This window comes from Macrotis lagotis, chromosome 6, assembly GCF_037893015.1.
Source record: "Macrotis lagotis isolate mMagLag1 chromosome 6, bilby.v1.9.chrom.fasta, whole genome shotgun sequence".
In the NCBI taxonomy this organism is placed as follows: Eukaryota; Metazoa; Chordata; class Mammalia; order Peramelemorphia; family Peramelidae; genus Macrotis; species Macrotis lagotis.
In genome coordinates, this window is record NC_133663.1 from 24,849,843 (window position 1) to 24,874,821 (window position 24,979).

At 35.7% G+C, this 24,979-nt stretch overlaps 1 long non-coding RNA gene across 1 annotated transcript in view; it reads right to left on the reverse strand.

Annotated features, from left to right (window-relative positions):
• Positions 1–5,718: 5,718 nt before the first annotated feature.
• Positions 5,719–24,979, reverse strand: part of LOC141491600 (uncharacterized) — a 50,180-nt gene continuing 30,919 nt past the window's right edge. Inside the window, exon 3 of the long non-coding RNA XR_012469660.1 lies at positions 5,719–6,175. This is a non-coding gene — a long non-coding RNA (uncharacterized LOC141491600). The remainder of the gene's footprint in view (positions 6,176–24,979) is intronic.

Sequence of the window (24,979 nt, forward strand, 5' to 3'; positions counted from 1 at the left end):
GGTTCTCTGGGAGCAGCTGCTGGCAGTTCTCTGCTGGGTGGCTCTCTGGATCTACTTCCCTTTCCCATGACCCCGGCTATGCCGAGGGCTGTGACAGTGCTGAGGGCCATGCTAGCCTGGGCTCCACACTCACTCTGGCAGCAGTTTCCTCACTGATCTTCCAAGTTTTGGTTTTACCTAGGTTGACAGGTCTGGAAACTGCTTCTACTGCCATGAGCCAGCATCCCCAGCCACTCAGGCACCCTGAGTATTGGAACTCCTTAGCTACTGCCAGGTGATCCTGGTTGCTCTGTCACCCCTCCAACCCCATGAAACAGAGCCTTTCCACAATCTTCCAGGTTCCCTTGGGCTGGAGAATTGCCTCCCTGGGTGTTTCTGTGGGTTTTTGTCTCTTGAAAATTTAGTCAGAGTCATGATTTTAAGGTTTTTGGAATAGTTTGGAAGAAAGCTCCTCAGAAAGCCTGTCCTCACACCACCATCTTGGGCAGGTCAGTTTTGATTATACTCTTAAAGATTTATAGAAGGTTCAAGTTGCCAAACACATTAAAATTTATCTAGTGGACCTTCTCAATGTCCAGTTAAAGGAATGAAAAACCAGGAAGTCTTGTATTGTCTTTTAATTTTGTGTGTTAGTCTTATTTCTCTGACTGGATCACAAGCTTTGTGAATAGACATACCTTGCATTGTTTTATCAACAGACACTGTCTATCACAGGACTTGCATTGTAGAAGTGTATCTATATTACATTTGCATGTTTTATATTCTTCTCTATGTACTCTTTAGTTATTTAGCAGATGTATGTGTGTAGCCTCTTTTTTCATTTATAAATTTAATTGTAAGAAATTTACTATTAGTAGTCCCATTTCCCCTTAGTTTTACATAGTCAGTTTCTCTCCCTTTGAATGAAATCCTAAATCCTAAAGTTCAATTGAGAATTAGGTTTTGCTATGCTGAGGATAAAAATCTGTCAGAAGAGGCATATTCTGTTGAGATTGTTGGTAATTCAGTTTGCCTCTGGGGAGTCTAAACGTTTTTATTATTATTATCTTTATTTATTTATTTGTTTATTCATCCATATGCACATGTATATTTTCACATTTTAAAATTTCCTTGAACCCTCCCTTCCCACCCCCTCTGCCCAGTGGCAAACATTCATATTAGCATTGTACATACACATTTTAGTTAAACATGTTTACAAATTAGTCATTTTCAGTGTGAGGAATTAGGATTAAGGGAAACAGATACATAAGAGATAATTTTTACAAAGTGTTCATGAGATTCTGAAGGGTTGTTTTGTTTTTTGCTTTTATTTTGTTTTTGATCCTCTGGATGTTGAGAACCTTGTCCATAGCTGGTCTAATACAATTGTCCTAGCTCTCTGAACTGCTGAGAAGAACTGCCTTCATCAAGGTTGATCATCTCACAATGTTGTTATTAATGTGCACATTGTTCTCTTGGGTCTGCTCCCTTGGCTCAGCATCAGATCCTCTAAGTTATTCCATGCTTCTCTAGAATATGACTATTTATGGTTTCTTATAGAACAATAATATTCCATAATATTAATGTACCATAATTTGTTTATCTATTATCCAACTGATGGTCATCCCCTCAATTTCCAATTCTTTGCCAATAAAAAAAAGAGCTGCTATGAATATTTTGGAACATGTGGGACTTTTCCCAATTTTTATGATTTCTTCTGAATATAGGCCTAAAATTGTAATTGCTGGGTCAAAGGGAGTGAACATTTTTTTTTTGTTTGTTCTTTGGGCATAGTTCCATATTGCTCTCCAAAGAGGTTGGATCCCTTCACAGCTCCACCAACAATGCATCAATGTCCCATGGGTAGTTCAATCTTCAGGGACTTTTTATATTTCATTTTAATCTCTTTGAAGCTGAAGGATTTGATAGAAAGTAAAAACAATAGGAGTTAGAATAGGAAAGAAAAACATCATGTGCAAGGCAACTATTACTCATTATTGCGAAATTGGAACACTTTTTGTCTATAAAAATGAGGGAAAACTATTTTAAAATTGGTTATAGGGTGGGCTAATCAGAAAACAAATTTGAATTCTAGAATGAGAAATTGATTCTGACTGATTTACCTTGTTAATTAGTCAATCTCCACCCCCCTCCTTAGACATAGATCTCTTCTTTTCAAAAATGAAGGTAACAACACCACTTTTAATTTTGCAGGATGCATTCAGATGAGATATTATCGAACACCCAACAAGTGTCACTAGAAACTGTCCAGTTCTTAAATTATTTCCAAATGGTCACAGCAGCAGTCTATGCTCTCTATTTGCAATCATTAAACCAGGGATTTTATTGTCAGTTTTGCTAATATACTTTTTTATCTAAGTGATTTTGGACAAACAACCTGCCTGTCTGTTTACTCAACAATAAAATGAAAGGATTGAATCCTATAAATCCTTATTATCTTTTTTAAACATAGTAAGTTGTTCTGAAACTTCATTGAAATTCTAAGATGTTTTGGAAGATGAAGAAAATGGAGATAAGTCCCAAGGAGGTTATCTCAAGTCAATCTTCTTGTTGGGAAGCTTTTTATTCCTGGTTCTCAGGGTTATCCAAGGGATTTGATCCTTTTAGAATGGCTTGCAATATTTTAACCTATTGGTGTTCTCATGAGTTTATTTTTTTTTCCTTCCTCCCACTTAATTTTTTTTTTAATGTGGTCTTGTAGAATCAGTCAAGGAGAAGAGTATACTAGTTCTCAGAGGATGCATCAGCACCAAAGCCCAGAAGAGGTTGCTGGCCATGGTGCTGATGCAGCTGGGTTTTCACACAACACAGCTGTTACTGCTGAAGGCAGATTAGCTAGGATTGCAATAAAAACAGGGTTGTTGGCTGTATGAACTCACTAGGAAGTCTCACTTAGGACTGAGAGTTGTACACTTAGCTTCTTCACTGAATGCTGAGAATTTTTTTAAAAATCTGTACAACTTTGGAATTATTGACTAATGGTCATCATGGCATATTGGTAAGAGCTCTATATTTGCAGTCAGAAAGCCTGGAATTTAATTACCAGATTTTTTATTGTCTTCTTACCTATGTGATTTTGGACATCACCATTTACCTCCCTGAACCTCAATTTACTCTTCTGTCAAATAAAAGGTTTGAATCACATGAATTCTTAGATTTTCTGGAGTTGTGATCTATCTGCTGTGTATTCTGAATCCTGGTAGGTCTTTAATAGCCTGTGTGAGCTATTTTGGGATGAAAAACATCAGGGATTCATCTTTGTTTAGTTGATCTGCTAATGAGTTTGTGACCTGGAACAAATATTGGCTTGAAGTCAATCATTTCCTACATTCTTGTTTAAGAGGTAAGATTCTGAGGGCCTGTGCCTATCCACCATGATGAGAGGGGAAATCATTACTATCAGAGACTGGCCCTAAACTGATCCTGAGTACTTTGTAGAACTCTAAGGAGTTTTGAGCAATTTACAATTTGAGAGCACTGGGGTGACATTCCTTGTATCACCCCTTAACTCAAGGCAAAGCTATGAAGTTTTCTTCACGGTCTTTACACTTTCCCATGAAGAACTTTCTTCCACTTCTCAACACTATTTGATCTCAGCTTGCTTTCTCCTATCATTAGATAATAATAAATAACATTTAAGTAACACTTTAAGGTTTTCAAAGCATTTATAAATACAGCTGTTATCTTCACAAGAAGTACATGAAATTGCTATGGGTATTGTTAATTTACAGATAGGAAACTGAGGCTGCCATTTGCCTAGGATCATGAAGCTAGCTGATGCAGTATTTGATCTTTTATCTTCCTGACTCCAAGACCACTACTTATTCCTTTCTCCTCTTCAATATTTATCACATTATATCATATCATAAAATATTATATCATATTTATTACATTAATTGTTATAATGTTATGTTATACTAAATTATAATATTATATTATATTATATTATATTATATTAGAACTTAAATTTTCTAAGGGCAGGATTTGCTTTTTTTATCTCTAGCCCATAGTTTTGATATAAAATAAATGCTTAATGAATTCTTTTTTAAAAACATTTAAAAATTTTTTTTTAAATTTAAAGCAATGGGGTTAAGTCACAAAGCCAGGCAATTATTAAGTGTCTGAGCTGAATTTGAACTAGGTCCTCCTGACTCCAGGGCCAGTGCACTATCCACTGTGTGCCTAGCTACCCCACTTAATGCATTCTTGTTAACAGACTGGCTGACTATTTCTTATCCATCATCAAAGGGTTTCTCATCTCTTGTCTTGCATTTTTTGCCTTCATTACCTTTGAACCCATAGTGCATAAATTATTATTCTTTGTTACCTAGTGAATTTTCCATTGTTTTAAATAGGATTTGATAAAATAAACTGGTATAAATTATTGATGAAAAATGGTATTTTGTGTGCTTCTTTCCAAGTCATATCTGTGTTTCTAAAATTATATAGTATAGGGATGGCTAGGTAGCTCAATGGATAGAGCACAGACCCTGGAGTCAGGAGTCCCTGAGTTCAAATGTGGCCTTGGGCAAGCCACTTAACCCCATTTGCCTTGCAAAAACCTGAAAAAAATTACATAGTATAGAATTCAAGACATCATAAAACTTTCATGTTATAAAAGTTTTTCAACATTTATTTACTTGCATATTTATAAATGACACATTTTTTCTACCTCCTTCCTTCTGTACTCCCTTCCCCTCAGCAATGAACAGTCTAGTTAAAATTGTACATGTTCATTTGTGTTTAACATCCTTATGTATTAATCATTTTATGCATGAGGAAATAGGACTAAGGCAAAAGAAAGGAAACCGTTGGATGAGAAGGAAAGACAGAAGAGAAGTTTCAGCTTCTGTGGGGTTTTTTTTTTGGTTTGTTTTGTTTTCCTTTGGATGTGGATGCTGTTGCCCATAACAGGTCTCCCAGGGTTTTCCTAGACCTCTGAACTATTAAGAGGAGCTGAATCCAACATAGCTGGTCAATTCACAATGTTGTTGTTAATGTGTACAATTTTCTCTTTGCTCTGTCCTCTCCCATCAGTATCAGTTTATGTAATTCTTTCCATGCTTCTCTAAAGCATGATCATTCATGGTTTCTTATAGAACAATAATATTCCATAACATTCATGGCATCATAAAACATGATTACGAGTAATGGCCATGGCACTTATGTGCAATTTAAAATTAGGCAAGTCATTTAACATACTCCTAAGTGAGCTTGGGCATCTCAATTTCTTCTTGGGATAAAGAGGACTACTTTTATTTGCCAGGCATACCCACAGAGTTATTGTGAAGAGAAAATGAGAATGTTATATTAGGTTTACAAAGTGACCTCACAATAATCCCATGAAGATTCCTTATCCTCATTTCCCAGATGAAGAATAAGTTAGAGTCAAAGTCATAGGAGAAACTATGTTCTATCTGAATCAGAAACAAATGATGTGCCCTGCACCTGTGGTTCTTGGGCACCTAGGTGGCACAGTAGAGTACTAGACCTAGAGTCAGGGACTCATCTTCCAGAATTTAAATCTGACCTCAGAAACTTAGTACCTGTGTGACCCTGGCCAAGTCATTTAGCCCTATTTTCCTCAGTTCTCCCCCCCCCATTGGTAAAATGAAGTCTATCAGAAAACAACAAACTACTACAGTATTTCTGTCAGACATGATTGATGATAACTGAATAACAACAAAACAAGTGATTTACAAATGTGATGTTCCACTTTTGAACAAAGATCTTAAATCAACATAATCAATTAACTTTCACAGAGATATCTCCTATCTCATGATTAAAATAATTTAGAAGAGGGTTTTGTACGATCTCTGGACATTTTTCAAATCACATAATGTATGCATTTTATAAGTCACTTTGTCACTTCAGGTCTCTGTGTCTTCTAAAATGGGGGAGGTCTATTGAATAATCTCTAGATATTCTGTGTATCCGACCTTTGCACTGCATACATGTGAGGCCAGCCCTTCCCATGGTTCAATGGTGCCAACACACTGGACATTCATCCGGTAAGGTATGCCCATGTAGCATTCAATGCCAGGCTGCCAGAGTGACTCCTCAAAGTTGTTTAGTAAAGTGCACACTAGTAATCCCTGTAATATCTCTCTTCTTTGAACTTCATGAGAATGTCATGAGGATTGATGAGATCATTTAGGGGAAGCACTTTGAGATCCTGGAAAGAAAAAACATTACATTAATTCAGATTATTGTTTTTTTCTTAGTAGCAGCAAGAAATGCTGTTGTGAAGTAGACTTGAAATTGAGGGCTAAGATTTCCTGATCCATGATCAGAGTGGACCTGTACAAATTGTCGACTGCCCACTTTTCATTGGCAGGGATGGTGGACAACCATCTCATTCCTTTTAATTCTGAGTGTTAAAGCGGCTTGTTTTTTCTGAATGTTTATAATGTACACAATTTGCTTTATAAGTAAAGGGCATTTTTCATAGTTGACATAGTAATTTCTAACAGAAATGTAAGGTAAATTGATGAATTCATTAAGGAGCACATAGTGAGGTGGTCCTCATTTATTTTCATGGGGTGAATGCTATGTCCATGCTCTGTTTTGTTTTTAGATTAGTTAAATGTTTTTTTCTTTTTCTTTATGAGGAAATCAGGGAACCCCAAAATGGGGTGTATAGAAAATTAGGTATATAGGAAGGAGGAAAGTCTAAGGAGAATTTTTTCACAGAAAGATTATATTAATTTAATGTGATCTTTACCATATTTTAGATGTTGGAAAGAAGGTAAATCCTCTTCTATTTTAAGGTATTTCCATTTTTACAGATTAACAACTGTCTTTTCCTTGGGCCCCATGGAAGCTCTCTTAAAGGCTGCTAAACCTCTGAGGATAAATACGGGGTCTAAACAGTGGGAGGTCTGATGCATTACTTTAGTTTCATGACAGGCCAAATTTTTTTCCCTTTAATCTTCTCCCTCTTCATTCTCAATGGATCATTTGTATCTGACAGGGAACAGCCTGTCTTCTTAAGAAGTGTCCTTATTTATCCTTGAGCCTGACCCTCAAAGAAACTGCCTTTTCTTAACAAGAACACATTTCAAATTTTTAAAAATTCTTTTTAAAATCTTCTTCTTTTCCCCTGACTGAGACAAAAACCCTCCCCTCAGGTTTCTTTAATTTTTCACGAACAAAAATACATTGACTTCCATTGTACCATGACATGCAGATGCCTTGCTTGACATGGTAAAAAGAACTCTCCCACCCAAATGACAAATTCCATATAATAGAATAAAAAAAATCCAAAATGAATTATTAGTAAGATCATAAATCATGTAGGAGGTATGAGCTCTATAGACAGAACAATGATCACACCAAATATGAGAAAATACATTATTCTTTAACAATAGTTACAATAAAACCATTTCCTTGCCCATGTGAAATTAGTGCTCTGAATATATTGTATCTGAATATTGGAATTAAAGATTGGAATTCAAATATGATGTATTATAATATAGTAGGAGAAAATGTATAAAGGTTGCCAAAATGAGTTTTAAGTAAATGAGATGAAGACTAGGAAACATGATAAAATAGACCTTTTCAAACTGAGTGAGAGACAGAGACAAAGGAAGCAGAGATAGAGACTGAGAGGGAAACACAGAGACAGAGACAGTCATAGTGAAGACATATTAAGGGAATATAAGTGTTGAAAAATATAATTAATTATGGATTTCATCTTAGTTTGGCTCCCATGTATTTCTTGGCATTTAGGAAATACAATAGAGAATTATTTCTATACCTCCTTTCTTCCCTATTTCTATACTTTTGCTTAAAATTCTCCAAATTTTAAGATTATCTGCGGATAGGTAGATTTAGCAGTGAAGTCTACAAATGGGATGGTCTATTGGCTCAAACATTTACCATGTGCTAGTCACGGTAGTGTATACTAGCTTATAAAGATAAAATAGTTCCATATTTGAGGGAAAAATCATATAGAGATTTTTAAATACCAAATACTAAATAAATATAAAATCAATTTTGTTTACTAAAAAGTGTTCCATTTTCTAAGGGTTTCAAGGAAATGATACTGATGGAGAAGACTGAAAATGATAAGCATTTTTAACACTTTATATTTCATTGTATTATACTTCAGACTTTCTTCTTTTTGCCTCAGAAATCTCTTCATCCTGGAAGTTCATAGGTTTTGTATGAAAAGACCCTCAAATCTGAGAGAATATTAGAAAGAACTTTATTAGGACATTTTGTAGGTAAGAATGATCTGTAAAGAGAGTATCTGTCTTTATCCAGATTCCAGAAGATTTACATAAAATAGCATTTTGATACATATCTTACACAGGAACCCTATGTATGCAGTTAAATAATTGTGCTGAGAGGAAATCCTGAAAGGTAAAATGAGATAGAGATGTGTAACTGTAACCTAAAATAGAAGCCTGGGGTGGAACCCTTAGGAGACCCTGGATATGGCAATCCAAATCAAGAATTCTTTGGGTTGATCTGAACAGGAAAACAAATCATTTTTTCCCAGACTCACTCCTGTCCTAAGTATCACAAACTAGAAATATCCTAAGACCTCTCCTTTTAATCAGATAGGTCCTTCCAGAATCTCTTCATGAAGGAAGTTAGGTCAATCATATTTCCTTCTTCTCCGGGTTGTACTCCTGACTTTCTCATTCATACTTTCACCTTCATCTTTCTCTAATTTTCAGATTACTTTATTTGTGATCTTCCTTCCTTAAAATATAAGCTTCTTGAATCAGAAACTTTGATTTTTTCTGCTTATTAGCACTTATCACAATTTCTGACCTATAAAAAGTATTTTAAAATGCTGATTATTTGGACTTGAGTTTGCTTGACAAAGTAATTTCAGATTGGCAACAGAACCAGAAGTTGAGAAAGATTTCATATAAAAGGTATAAGATTTTTTGGTTGGCATTTGACTTGAGATGTAAAAGGAGTTTGACATAAATCAACACTTTAACTAGTTGATGGCATGCTGACAGGTGATGTTCATAATTCTGAAACCAGAAATAAATGTTTCTGAATCAGTGATAAAATACTAAATGATATTCATTCATTACACTTTTTGTTGTACTATGTGTTTTGGGGTTATGGAATGCCATTACCAATGAATTTCTAACCAAGTGATCAGACCAGATAAAGTGATGTACTTTTCTAGATTCTGTTTACCTGATCATAAGAAAGCTGACTCAGTGTGATAGTTGGGTAACCTGATTAATTAACCAGGATTTTCCCAAAGTCAAAGCTAAGCAAGGAAGGCCTCTGCCATTTTGGATGGACTCTGTCATAATTTCATGGGAGGGCAATGACAAGATTCACACAAGATAAAAAAGCATGGATGGGTTTAGATTTGTATCTCTGGAAAGTATATTCATATTGACGAGACTGTATATCTACTCTAATATTTACAGTATTTTGTGACATTTAAGTTGTCTCCATAGTATGGATGAGAAAAAAGTTATTCTATAGCATCTTTTACCCTCCTTTTTTCTTATCTGCATGCTGTTACTGGATTAATCTGTTAAATTTTGTAAATGCCCAAATATTAATAAAATAAATAATGCTTTAAAATTGTATAAGTCATTTTAAATTACCCTTGAGAGAATGTTTTAATTTTTTTCTTGTCATTTGTTAGAAAAGCAGCTTTTTAAATATAGGCCAACTTGTGCCACTGTTTTGACAATGTTGTCAAATGTGCTGTTAAACATTTTTTATCAATGGCTCACTGATTTAGAAAAGGGAGTAGATCATATCCTTATCATATTTGCAGAAAATTAGAATAGTTTCTATTGTGCTTTGTTTTCAATGCATTTTACATGTACAGCTATTTGTCATTACATATTATTCCTCTTTTACAAATAAGGAAGTGTAAACTAAGAGAAATGGATTTATTGACCAAGGATCATAAAATTAGAAATATAAGAAGTAGAATTTCTGAAATGCTTAGAGGGATTGCTAACATACTCGAGTATAGTTAAAATTTCAAAGGACACTAGCAGATTAGAACATCAGAATATATCAAATAAGATGAAGTTTAATTGAACTGAAAGTAAAGTCTTATTAAATTCAATCATCTGATTTCAGAAGTGATGATGACCTTGGTGATGATGGTGTTGTTTGTCCTTCCTTCTGGAAGAAGACCCTGACATCAGGGAGGTGATGCCATGACAAACATGTGAATTAGATTTGAGTGATGGGGTGCTATGCCAAGTCATCAGTCTTACTTGTTCCTCTGCAGCCACCTGGGTCCAGTGGCCAGATATGAATGAGGACAACAGGAGATGGTCCTGGATATGAAGCATTCAGGTTAAGTGACTTGCCCAAGGTCACACCAGTGAGTGTCAACTGGGGTAGCTATGTGGTGCAATGGAAAGAGTACCAGTCTAGAATCAGGAGAACCTGATTTTGGGACCTACACATACACATATGTATTTGTATGTCTATACACACATACACATACACATATCAGAGGAAGGACAAAGTGGTTAGATAGCAGCTGGCCTGATTTGATGTTTTGAGTAGATAGCAATGTTAATATGTCAGCAATGTGAGATGGCTACCCAAATAATTAATGAGATCCTAGTCTGGATTACGAGAGAAAGTATTCTGAGCTGATAGTTCTGATACTCTCTGCCTGATTTGTCTGTCCCTGTAGTATCTGATTCAATTGTCGCTCCCATTGTTGAAGAAGGGTTCTTGGTAAGCTGGAGTAGCTTCAGAAAAGGGTGACTTGGGTGATGAAGAGCCTCAATTCTGTCCCTTAAGAAGATCCAGCGATGTTTATCTTGAAAAACAAACAAGCAAACAAGCAAACAAAGAAGGGGAAGAAGAGGGACCACAAACCCTTCATTCAAGTATTGGAAGAGCTATCTTGTGGAAGAAGTAGTGGATACATTCAGTTAAGATTCTAGAGGGAGGAACTAGGAGCAAAAGATGGTACGTGCCAAGGATCAAACTGATGCTTTGTAATAGGAAAAAACTTTCTTCAAAATTAGTAATCAAAAATGATATGAGCTGCCTCAAGGGATGATGGGTTTCTCCACTTTGAAGGGAACTCAGAGGCTTGTTAATTGCTTTTCTGGTATCTTGTAGAAATGAATATTTATCAGGAATGGGTTGACAAGGGGCCAAAACAGCCCACCCCCTGTTATTGCATGTTCTAAAAGATAAGAATGAGGTTTACATTCATGCCATTCTTGATCAACAAAGGCAGGTGGTCTGTTTTCTTTCTTTCTTTTTTTTGGCTATAAAAAAGACTCTTCTTGCTTCTTTTCTTTCTTATCTCTCTTAATTAATGAAAAACTCTGAGAGTCTTATACTCCCATCTCATTTTTTTTTTGGAAATGGTCCCTCTTGGTCTTTTTTCCTCATCTCTCATCTAATTTTAATTGCACAATGGGTATTGCCACAGTCAAATTGAGACCTGGGAAATACTTAGCTTTAAAAGGCCAGTGTCTCCCAATATTTTCAGAGTCATCTCTAGAAATCCTGATGCATATCTGGCCACTGGACTCAGATGGTTCTGGAGGATAAAAGGAGGCTTATGACTTTGCACAGCATCCCCTCATTTACATCCAATTCACTTGCACTTCATGGCATCATGTCCCTGATGTGACAAACTTAGTCGAAAACTAAGGACAAACATCAATCGACTTTGACCAGTCTTCTACCTTTGCCTTAAACCAAAGGAATTCTTAGCTTTTTTTAAACATGAAATTTCTATGATTATGTTCTTGTCTTGCCAATTTAGTCTCAGAGGGAACTGATTCTTTTTATTGAATCAAATTAATCCCAGTTTATATTTGATAGCTATGTGGAAAATATTAACATTTTTTGAGAGAATATTGTTGTAGTTCCCACTCACATGCTTAGAGAGTTGATTGTCTATTAATGCATAAGCTCCTTGAGGTCAGAAGTTATTTTTGCATCTCACAGACTCCCCAAAGCATTCCATATAGTGTGCCCTTAATAAATGCTTATTGATGTATATTTTATGGGCTAAGATAAAACTTGAACTAATGTCTACAAAGAGTTCCTAATAAATCTATTGCTTAGTGTTCTTTTTATGGTCCTTTTGGCAAAAAAAATGATTTCCTTAAATTATTCTTTGTTTCAGCATGCACAATTATCTCCACTAAAAAATGTAAGAAGATGAAATGTAAACATACTTTTTTTTCCTCTTAAGAGGTGATAACAGTGTAGGGTTAGGCAGGGGGTGGTAAGGTGAATTCAGTTTAAGCAATATGGTCTTAGTGATCTCACTGCACATACTTCAGACTTGGAGTAAAAACCTTGGACAGACTCCTAAAATCAAGCAATTATTACCAGTATGGTTGATAGGACCCAGTCCTGAAATCAGGAAAGACATCCAACGTCAGAGAATTGCTAGCTGTGTGCTCCTAGACAAGTCACTTAGCCTTGTGAATAAGGGACTGTATTTTTTATAGGGCTAAACTGAATGGCCTGAAATTCCATTCTAGCTCTTTGGGCAAATCACTTAATCTTCTTGTACCTCAGTTTTTTTCAGTTGAAGCAAAAGAGTTCAAGGATGCCTCCATTGTCCATCTCTATTAAGGTAAAAGGGAAGATATTGTCCTTTGACAATCAAAGGGGTTTTCTTTTAGTCATTGCCAGCAAGATTCTTGCCAAAATCCTCCTTAATTGCCTGACCCTTTACTTGGAAGTAAAGGCCTCCTAGTGTGATTTCAGAAAGGGTTGAAAAACAGTTGATAGGGTGTTTATTGCTCAAAAACTCCAGGTAAAATAACAGGAACAGAGATCTTTTTTAATAATGTCTGTACATCTGACCAAAGCCTTTGATACCGTCAGTCATGAGGGCTTTTGGAAAATTATGTCAAGGCAGCGAAGTAGCATAGTGGATAGAGTACCCACCCTGGAATCAGGAGTTCAAATCTGACCTTTCACATTTTATAATTAATTCATTGTGTGAAATTGGACAAGTCATTTGACCATATGACCTTGGCCAAGTCATTTAACCCATTTAACCCAAAAAGCAAAAAAAGAAAAAAATGAAAAGAGAATTATGTCAAAATTTGGATGCCTGGAGAAGTTCATCAGTATTGTACATCAGTTGCATGATAGTGTGCTTGCCTGGGTTCTGGATAATGGAAGATGCTCTCATGGTTTCTCAGTCACCAATGGCTGAAACAAAATTGGGTCCTTACTCCCATGCTTTTTATCATGGTGTTTTCAGTCATGTTACCAAATGCCTTCAGTGAGGATGAACACGGCCTCAATCTCAACTTCCTCACGGTCAATAAATTCTTCAATTTGAAAAGGCTACAAGGCAAGACCAAAGTAGAGGGAGTATCAGTGTGTGATCTTCTGTTTGCAGATGACTGTGCACTCAAGGCAGCTCTGAAGCTGAGATGCCACAAAGTATGGATCTATCCTCTGCTATTTGTGATTTTTTGACCTTACAATGAATACCAAGAAAAATTAGTACCACATCATCCATATGTGGAACCATTGATTAAAGCAAATGGAGAAGTACTGACTGCTGTGGATAAGTTCACTTCTCTTGGCAGAGTACTTTCCAGAGAGGTCCATGTTGATAAAAAAATTCACACACACACACACACACACACACACACACAAACATACATTGCCAGAGTTAACGCAGTATTTGGAGATTCTGAAATAAAGTATGGGAGAAAAGAGGTAGTAACTTGTGTACCAAACTGAAGGTCTACAAAGCCATTGTGCTGATTTCATTGTTGTATGCCTGTTAAACCTGGATGGTCTACCAGTGCCATGCCAATTAAATTGCCTTAGGAAGATTCTGAGGATCACCTGGTAGGAGAAGATATCAGATACTGAGATGCTTTCTTGAGATAAAGTACCAAATATTCAAACATTATGGTAGAGATGAACTGACTATGTTGTTCAAATGCCAAACATATGATGCTAAAAAGACTATTTTATGGAAAACTTAAACAGGTCAAATATTCATGGGGAGGGGGGAGTCAGAAAAATTATACAAAGCCATTCTCAAGGCCTCTCTTAAGAACTTTGGAATTGGTTTCGCAGCAATGCAAATAGTGGCACACGACCACCCAATATGTCCTGCTCTCATCATAGAAGGTGCTGTGCTCTATGTACAGGGTAGAATTCAAGTAACTCAAAGAAAATATGAAATGTGCAAGTTTATAGAATCCACCCAAATGTTCATATGGACTATCTGTGCCCAACCTGTGCTAGAGCATTCAGAATTCCTATTGGCTCTAGTTGGACCCACTGTATTTTGTCTCTAACATAGTGAAGTCATTTGGTCCTCTTCAATATTGAAGGATACAAACCAACCAAGTAAAACAAAGGGAGATGCATTTGATGATCTGAAATCTGATATTTTTATCTTTGTTGAAAATATGTGTTGCATTATGTGTAACAATATGTTTACATGATTGATTGTTTTTTTTTGTATTTGCAAGGCAAATGGGGTTAAGTGGCTTGCCCAAGGCCACACAGCTAGGTAATTATTAAGTGTCTAAGACCGGATTTGAACCCAGGTACTCCTGACTCCAAGGCCGGTGCTTTATCCACTATGCCACCTAGCCGCCCTGATGATTGATTGTTTAATACTATTTCTGCTAAAAAATGATAATCCCTTTGAGTAGAAACATCCATGTGTTACTTGTTCTAACCAGTATACTGCATGCTCTTGTGTTTTTACATGAAAATATTGGGGTGACTGAGGGAGGTAGTTTGATATGGCCAAAGGAAGAATTTGTATTGCTTTTATCTGTATCTATCTATGTCTATGTCTATGTCTATGTCTATGTCTATGTCTATGTCTATGTCTATGTCTATGTCTATGTCTATGTCTATGTCTATGTCTATGTCTTTATCTATATCTATATTTAATATATCTATACATACATATCTATATATCTATATCTATATAACTCAATGTTTTTCTTAATGGATTGTTGAAGTCAGGGAGAAAGTGCAGATCTGAAAAAAGTAAAAGTAAATTTAAAAAAATGATGACTTGAAGGTGATACAAAACAAATATATCATAAAACATTTAAATGTGAATTGAAAAAATTAGATACTGTGTCAAAAAAGGAAAGTATATGAAAAACATTCGAGTTAATAAAATATTAATTTAATTTCCTTGTCATAACTCTAAGTACCAAGAAATGCTACATAAAAAGTTATTAACAAGAACGAGAACAACTAGCTTGTACATACCATTTTAAAATTTGCAAAATATTTTTCATATTCTGTGATATCTGATTCTCACAAAATGTCTGTGAGGTAGGTGCTGTTTGTTACCAACATTTTATAAGTAAAGATGTTGAGACTGAGAAGGTTATGTCACTTGCCTAGGGTTATATCTCCAGTAAAATGTATGTGATTTTGAGCTCAAATTTTTCCTGCCTCCAAGTCCAGAATATTATGCATTGAACTATCTAAACAATCCTTTATTTACAACATTATTTTAGATAGGTCTCAGTACATTGCAAAAATACTGCAGTTGGAGTTCCTGAGTTCATCTTCCTCTCTTATATTAGCTTCCTGTGAATCTTTAGGTATTTTTTTCATTTCTTTGGACTTGCTTAATATAGGACTTTCATGTCACCACCACTCATGGTTTTACTTTTAAACATTGATTTTAAATAGTGTCATTTGCATAAAAGGGAATCACTTTAGAAACATGCCTCAAATGAAATGAGGCAAACAGATATTAGTTTTTCTGGCATCCTTGAATGGAATGGAAAAACAGGTAGACCGTAACATGCTAGTAATATATCTGCTACTTCTAAAGAAAATAAAAGTAAAATATGGCATACATGTTTTTTTTTTAAAAAAAGACCTAGGCATATAAACTCAAATGGCAAAAAAGGCTCAGCAGGATCTTTTGTTCTAACCATTAATGCCCACTCTTTAGGTATAATCTTTATTCTCCCTCTCTTGCTTTCTATACTTATCATTCTGATGTTGAGATATTTAAATTATAGGATGGGGGAAAAATTTCTGTTGTAAGGAGTAGTCCTCTGCCATGAATTAGCAGCGTGTGAATGTGACTTAGACTTAAAAAGTGGTCTTTTCCAATTAATATAAGCATAGAAAGACCAGCAGGTGCCCAGGTTCAACTTTTAAGTAATTTATTTTATCAAAGAGAAGATCTTTTGGGTAACAGCAGTTATTCTTACAAAACAAAATTCATCAGTAAAATGTAAAGGAAGTGAAAGTATATATAAAAGCATTCTTTAATTGATGAACATCCTATTTAAAAATATTGATTTCTTTCATGAGTCATAATTCTCATTGACCAGGAAATATTACTTAAAACAGTTTCTTAACAGCAACAATAACAGAAACTAGCATTAACGTAATATTTTAAAGTTTGCAAAATATTTGCAAAGATAGAAGACATAGAAATAAAAAAAAGGAGGAAAAGAAGAATAAATGCAAGGGGGAGAGGGAAAGGAGGAGAGAATGAGCACAGGAAGGAGAAGGGGATTATTTTATGCATAATTCGGTAATGAGCAGAATCATTTAGAAAGAATGATGACACATGGCTTGGTTCAGAGTGCGTAATGCTTTGACAGTGATGTCCCTGTCAATGGGAAAATGGTTAGATTCATCTGATAAAAGAGGTTTAGGTCATTAGCTCTTATTTTAGCCTCATTCACTGCTGCCAAGAATAAAATGTTCTGAATACCACCTAGTTGGCCATAAACATCCATTTATGTTGGATAGACACTTTTGTTAAGAGAAGACTTTTTTGTAGTTTGAGTTCACTCATTTGTAGACTTTCTGAATGTGGATTTAGACTGAGAGGGAGTGTAGTGTAGTACAGTAGGAAAAGCCTTAGGGCATTGCCTTTGGATTCTCAAAGACATGCTTTGATCATGCCTTTGACACTTGTCAGCTGGATGACCTGGGTAAACCCCTTGACTACTCTGAAACTCTATTTTTATCTATAACATAAAGATAATAACTCGTATAATGCATATTTCAGAGAGTGGTTGGAAGGATTAAATGAGAATATGCATACAAAGTAGTGAGCAAATTTTCAAGCCCTTTGTCTACTTTGGTCTTAGCCAAGGCTTATACCCCAAGATTTAATGGGGTCAGACAATGGGAGATGGAGAGCTGAAGAGGTTCATGGAGTCCAACTCCCTCATTTGGCAACGACAAAGTCCTAAATTTGAATCCTATCTCAGACGCTCACTAGCCTCTAACTACATGGTTCGTGTTGGCAGGGAATGAATCGCCAAGGCTTTTTCTCTGATGCTGCCTTTGAATAGGCAAGGAAAGGTCACTGAGCCCCTCCCTTCCCTTCAGGACATAGATGTTATTGATCCCATTTTAAAAATATTTCCAGAAATGCAATTTCCCCAAGTCTCATGAGAACCCATTTAGTAATTAGCAGTCTTTTCCCATTATCAAGCGTTTCTTTCTTCTGTGACTTGTTTTGCAGCTAAAATTCATTTTTTCTTGTTCTGTTTTCCATGTAAATGGAAAGATTACCACACTCTGGGTAATCACCCTCACTTAAAAACATTATTAATAATCCTTCAACCATCTCTTCTCATGCCTAAACGATATAAATCTTTTTAACTTTTTTTTTGTTCTTCCACAGCTCCCATTTTTCTAACCCTTTAATTATCTTTGTTACTCTTTTCCAAGCCTTCTTAAGTTGCGGAGTCTGGACACAGTTGGATCTCACCAGAATTGAATAGAATGGGAGGACTTCTTTGCAAATTCTATAGGGTATGCTCCTATTTTTGCATCCAGTATCACTGTGAAAGTGGTAGATAAGATGTAAATGGGTGCCCCAATACTTGTGGCCTTCAGTAATTTCATAGCATGATTCATAAAAAGATGAATATTATTTTCATGTACCTGGCTAAGGTGTATCTCAGGAAATTAATTTTTACCTATCTATAGCATTCTAAATTTCAATTAAAGGATGAATCTTCACTTTGCCTGTAAAGTTATCATTGAGAAAAGTTGTCTGGGTGGTTTACCGCAGCTTTGCGTTTTAACTGAAGGGAGGAAGAACTGCGTTTTATAATTGTAAAATATTTTGAGGTTCCTTGATGATAGAAAAGGCAGCTAAAGAGGACAATTTGCCCAACCTAGCACCCAGAGCCAACATGTGATTCACCTTTTTAACTTTAGGGATTCATAATGCATTCCAGTCATTCCGATTCAGGGAGGGCACGGGCATGCGTGCACACACACACACACACACACACACACATGAAGGCGATAGAATGAGAGAGGGAGAGAGAGAGAGAGAGAGAGAGAGAGAGAGAGAGAGAGAGAGAGAGAGAGACAACAACAGAGACAGAATCAGAGAGACCGAGAGGGACAGAAAGAGACAGAGAGAGAATTATGTGCATGGTGTCATATTAAGAACTGAGCATGGGCAGCTAGGTTGCACAGTGGATAGAGCACCAACCCTGGAGTCAGGAGGACTTGAGTTTAAATTCAACCTCAGACACTTAAAAGATACCTACCTGCGTGACCTTGATCAAGTCATTTAACAACATTGATTTGCAAAAACAAAAACAAATTGAGGTTATAAAGACTGAAATGAAAAAAAAAAGATTCTGCTCTCAATGACAATACATTCTAAGGTGCACATATGAAGTGTGAGTAGATAAATATATGCACAAGTACATAATAATGCAAAGAAAACTAAAGCTTCATATAGGAAGTGGTGCATGAAGCATGAAGGATGCTAGGGATTCTAAGAGGTGGAGGTGAGGAGAGAGAGAGAGAGTATTCCATACTTGAGTATTAGTCTTTGAAATAGTACAGAGGTTATAACTAAACTAGTGATTCAATTCGATATGCACTGATTAAGTTTTTACTAAGTGAAAAGCACTGCCAAGCCCTATTCATAAAAACTTGTCCTAAGGGAACTTATATTCTAATAGAGGAAATAAGTTTAAAAATGATTCCAATGAAAGGAAGAATGAGATTGGTACCAAGGAAAGAACAATAAGCTTATTTCTACATGGTATTGTAGATAGAGAAATAGAGCTGGAGTAGATAAAAACTGAGATTAAATAAAGTCTCGCTTAAACAAATCATTAGGCCTCTGGCTAATTCCATTTTCTCATCTGCAAATTCCTTCTCACAGTTATTGTGTGGGCAAAATAAAGTATTTGAAAAAGGAAAACCTTAAATCACTAGGTAAATTCTTCTTCTAAATATTATTATTATTATTATTACTATTACTCCATGAAATGATTGATTAATGAGAGAACACAATAAATGGTTGGGATGAATACCATTATCATTATCATCATCATCATCTTCATCTTCCTTCTCCACAATAACACTTTTATTGTACTTTCAGATTGTAAATCATAGAGAAAGGCTTATAGAAAATGTGTTGCCCATATTGAGTCTTGAAAAAAATTGGGAACTTTGAATAAGCAGAGAGGGTTCATGGAGAATGCATTCCATTTATGTCAAGGGGGAGGTGGTAAGCAATCTTGACACAGACATATGAAAGAGCAAAAAGACAAAGGAGATCCAAAAATAGATGTGTTGTTTGAAGATTGAATATATAAAGGAAAATGACAGAAGCTAAAGATGTGGCACTAAGTTGGCAAGTTTCCATGGGGTGGTGGGGAGGACTTCATTCTAAGACTTGTACTTGATTAGAAAGGAAGTTGAAACCACTGACTCATTTTGAGCAAGATTATGTGATCAGAATGGTCCATTAGGAAGGTTAATTTTGAACCAATGTGAAAGAAAGATTAGGAGAAAAGAGAATGAAGGCAGTCAGGCAACAATATTAGACCAGGTAATTGCTGATGATGTCTGAACTATAGTTATTTTCTGTGGGAGTAGAAGACAGAGGTGTAATTGCCATAAGTGAAGTAGAATTTGTTCAGTGTGAGACATGAGCAGGAAGTGTCTGATAAAATCAAGATAAAACACCTATCATGTGCAAGTAAGGCTCATTGTTGGGTACCAAGAAGGCAAAGAGAAAACCCAATATGGTCAAAATTCTCAAAGAGCTTACATTAGATTTCAGAAGCAGGAATATGACAGGTACACAGTAATTATACAAGATAGGAAGTGATGGGAGGAAAAGAGAGGTCAGATAACATTTCCAGAAATATCTGAGGAACACTGTGAAGACAAGCAACTGGAAGGATCAGGGAAAGTTAACCTAAAGAAGCAGCACCTGAACTGAGTCTTTGAAGGAAGAAAAGTGAATAGAAGTAAGCAAGGAGCACAAAAAGGAGGGAAGTGCCATACTGAGTGGGGGAGTTTGAACATATCACATCTAGGAAGCAGCGCTGGAGGACTGGGATGCTGGGTTGGAATTCAACTGTAGGACTTTGAATACATAGAATCATGAAGAAGGAGAACAGATCGAGGATGGTAGGTTAGAGTTCAGGCATGGCAGGTTTTAAATATAAGGCTTAAGAGTTTCTAGTTTATCTATGAGGAAACAATGAGGATTTTTTATGTATGTACATACATACATACATACATACATACATACATAGCTATATGTATGTATGTATGTATGCTTTTTTTTGTGAAGGACAGTTGCACAGTCAGAGCCAGGATGATTATTGTGCAACTGTGTGAAACTGGATTGAAGATGTGAGTCAATAGGAATCAGGGAGTCTTACTTGGATCGTATTATAATAGTGTAGCTGAGTATTGTCCAGGCCCTGAAGTAAGCTAGGCTAAAGCAGCTAAATGGGAAATAGGGTATGGATAGAGAATTAATAGCACTTTTTCAACGATTTGGTGAAGGCAAGTGAGGGAAGAATCATAAATAAAACTATGTACCGGAAAGATGGCAAACTAGTCTACAGAAACAGGTAAACATTTAATGATGAAAAGTATTCCGTTTTTGACATGTTGATTGGAGGTATCTACAGAACATTCAGTTGGAGATGTCTTTCCTAGAATTTGGCTATAAGGGGACTAGAATTTAGGAGATAGATTAGATCTGGATATCTATTTACCTACCCATCTCTCTCTCTCATCTCTCTCTCTCTCTCTCTCTCTCTCTCTCTCTCTCTCTCTCTCTCTCTCTTTCTCTCTCTATCTACCTGTGTTATCTGCATGGCAGTTATGAGTAAACAATGAGTAAGATGAGATATCTGGGAGAGAAAAAAGACAAAGCGACACAGAGGGAAACAGAGAAAAAAGAACAAAACACTGAGACAGTACAATAAAGATAATTAAGGGTTCCCATAATAAAGGAATAGAGACAGATAATGAAGCAGCAAATGAGACTAACAGGTATCAAATGGGTATGTAGCGAACCAGGAGTAAGTTGACTAAGGAAGAAACTAAGGGAAAGAAAAGTAAACTTGTGGGTTGGTCTATAGTGTGGACATGCTGAAAAATACAAAAATGATGGGAATTAGAATGGTCATCAGATTTACCAGCAAAGGAAACGCTGTCTTTGAGAGACAATTTTCTTAAGATTGATGAGGTCAAAAGTCAGCCAATGTGGACTTGAGAAGGGAGTGGGTTCTAAGGAAATTGTGACAAGTAAAAGATGACACCTAGGCGTTGAGTCAGAGTGTTGGGTAGATGGTGGCATGTAACAAACAGAAATAGCTTACATGGGTAAATTGATGAGCTTTCTTTTGTTCATGAAACACATCTGGGGAAAGTTAGACATCTTGGTGACAATGTAAGAAGATAATTAATAGTCCTGGACTGGAGCTATGGGACAACAGAAGTGGATAAATGTAGATTTGAGACTCCACCTCATGAAGGTATTCATTTAAATAATCAAATAAAGTGTATATGGGAAGAAGACCAAAGTCAAATTGAATTATGGGATTTAGAACTTGGAGGAGTCTTAGAGCTCATTTATATAATCCCTTCAATTTATAAGAAAGGAAACTGAAGCCTAGCAAGGTAAAAAAGATTTGCCTATGATCAAACAAGTATTAACAAACTAGGTAGGAATTTGAATCTACAGTCTCTGGCTCCATTTTATGATCTTTATTCTTTTCTTCTTTTTTTTAAATTTATTTAAGGCAAAGGGGTTAAGTGACTTGCCCAAGTCACAGAGCTAGGCAATTATTAATTATCTAAGGCTGGATTTGAACTCAGTTTCTCCTGAATCCAGGGCATTTTAGGAGCTTTCAATACAGTTTGCCTATAACTTGACTTACTGAAATAGGAGTGGAGGAATCAGACCATAGAGTTAGAGGCAGGGTATATCATATCAAAACTTATTCCTTTTAAGATAAAAAATTGTGAAAATATTTTCTTTGGTAATGGTAAAATGAAAAAGGCAGATCTTGGGCTTGGGGATGCTTAATGATTATGTGAAAATGTGGTATGGTACAGGAAAAAAAGGGAACGTTGGTTTAAAGTGTGTTCTTGTGGTTGACCTCTCAGTTCTCCATGTGGGGAAAGGATGAAAAAGTTATCTTTCAAATCAATATTAGCATAAAGTCAAGGCAACCTTTATGGTGTAAGTCAAAACCTGTCTTGAGCAGTCTCATTTTCTTTTTTTGTTTTTAGGTAATTTTCCTTAATTTTTATGTTGTTTTTTTGTTTGAGATTTTTGCAAGGCAAATGGAATTAAGTGGCTTGCCCAAGACCACCCAGCTAGGTAATTATTACGTGTCTGAGGTTGGATTTGAACTCAGGAACTCCAGACTCCAGGACCAGTGCTCTATCTACTACACCACCTAGCCACCCCAAGTTCTTTCTTTTTAAAAAGTAGCATTACCTAAGATCTTTGGCTTTTTTGAGCTATAGACTCCCAAGTTTTATTTTTTTTTCCTCATGCGACCAAATTTTATAAATTGACCTAGTACAAAGGCATACATGCTCATGACCTTTATATACTGGTCATTCTTGTAAGTTTACTTGTTATCAGTCGCTAAACATTTAAGGGTCTACTATATGTCAATCACTGAGCTAGTGGAATATAAAAAGAGAAAAGAGATAATCCCTATACTTGAGTTCACACTTCTAACCCTCACCTTATTTTGACTTTTTCAATTATATATTCAGCCCTTGATAAATAAACTTTCTTTTTTTAAAAGTACTTTGAGTACCTGTATACCCGTAAACATTGCCCTGTGGGCATTGATTGGGTCAAGAAGGCACAGAATTATAGAGAGAAAATAAAACAGTGTCTGAGAGAGAGTCTTGAGCATCTCTCATAGTTAGATGTTTTGATCTGGATGAAGGTCCACCAAAGAAAATGACAAGACAAGAACTTGGACATTATATTTAATGAATGAACACAGATGCCAAGCCAGCCTTGGACACTCAGAGCACGAGCTGATAGGAGCCCCTGATATTTCCTTTTTCTCTTTCAGTTGTTACCCATCGGTGATTTTCTGTCTAAGACCAAATTATTTTTCAAATAGGTAAAAAAGTGGCATAATTGATGCTTAGAAAATAACTTCTTTTTTCTTTTCTAATTTATTTAATGACTTCCAAAGATAGGCTTAGACCCCTTTCACTGCGATATTTTCACACCCATTTTCAGTTCACTGGTGCATCGGGAATCATTTTTGATCAAATATTCTCTCACTCATTGTATCGAAATAAAATCATTGTGCAGTAATTTAATGACATAGCTCTTCCCCTTTATGGGCTCTGAAAATTTCTCATTAACAGTTTCACAAATTACCACAATAACTTATGCTGACATGCTCATTTGTTCTCATTTATGAATAAATCTAGAAGATGAGCCTAATGAAATATTTCAGGGAATTCCCAGTCTCAGCTATGGTTCAGGATGCAATCTGAGCACCTCAAAATGGGAATTATTTGAGTAGAAATACTCCACTACTAAAGTGTGATATTCACTTTCATCAAATGTTCCATTAGAAATGTTCTTGTTAACTGACACTTGTTCAGGCTACAATGTGGAAATGTTCTGACATCCCACTCAACAATAGTCCCAGCAATCTTCACCATCTGGCTAAATACCACAAAGGAGAAAACAATCTTACAGGGCTCGATTTTGCTATATCTCTAGAATGTTATTTTAATAACTTTTTTCCCTTTTTAAAATATGATGGGCTGCCCGCTAAGCCTTCTGTGGAGGAAAAACATCTACATAGAACTAGTATTGGAAATAAGCCAATTCCATTTTCGCTGAAATTATACAAACAGCTCAACACTTTTCACAAGTCCTCCAAGCAGACATAAGACCTAAGAGAAAACAAATAGCATTACGTTCTATTTCTATAGTATGGACATATGCATATACATATATATATATATATATATATATATGTGTGTGTATGCATATTTATTATATTTATTAATCTTCTAATTATTATTACTAAAGGAGAAAGTATGATATGATGACATAACGAATAGAAGACTAGTGTAAGACTAAGAGAAATTTAAGTTCAAATTCTAAATCTCACACCTACTGTCTTCATGACTTTGGTTAAATCATTGGACTTCCCTTTGCTACTCTCTAAGTGTCAGAACAATTGTAGGTCTATTTTGCTGGCGGGTGTGTCCTCCCTGTTGACATCATAGATAGACCCCAGCACCTTCCTCTCCAAATACTACAATTTTAAGATTTACAAACCAAACCAACATATAATCAAACCAAACATGGGACAAAATTCATCCCAAACCACTGCATGTTTACCACTTCTTGATGGTCAAAAGACAGAAAAAGCTACTACACATTTTATCAAAAACAAATAAACAGGACTCCTATAAATCAACAAAATGATAAGTAGCATTTTTGTTTTGTGTCCCTTTCATAGTTCATCTTGTATATTTTTCACATTCTGTTTTGATTCTTACATATGAGTGTTGTGGAGAGATAGAAGGAGCAAATATAACATGGCAGAGAATGGGTTGGCAAATAGTCAGGAAGACTTATATTTAAGTCTTATCTCTAACATATAACTGTATGACTCTTATCTTTTAATCTCTTATTGCCTTAAGCAAACTTGCAAGTTTATGTAATAGAAGTTTTAAATCAATAGAGGGGGTTTACTTTTCT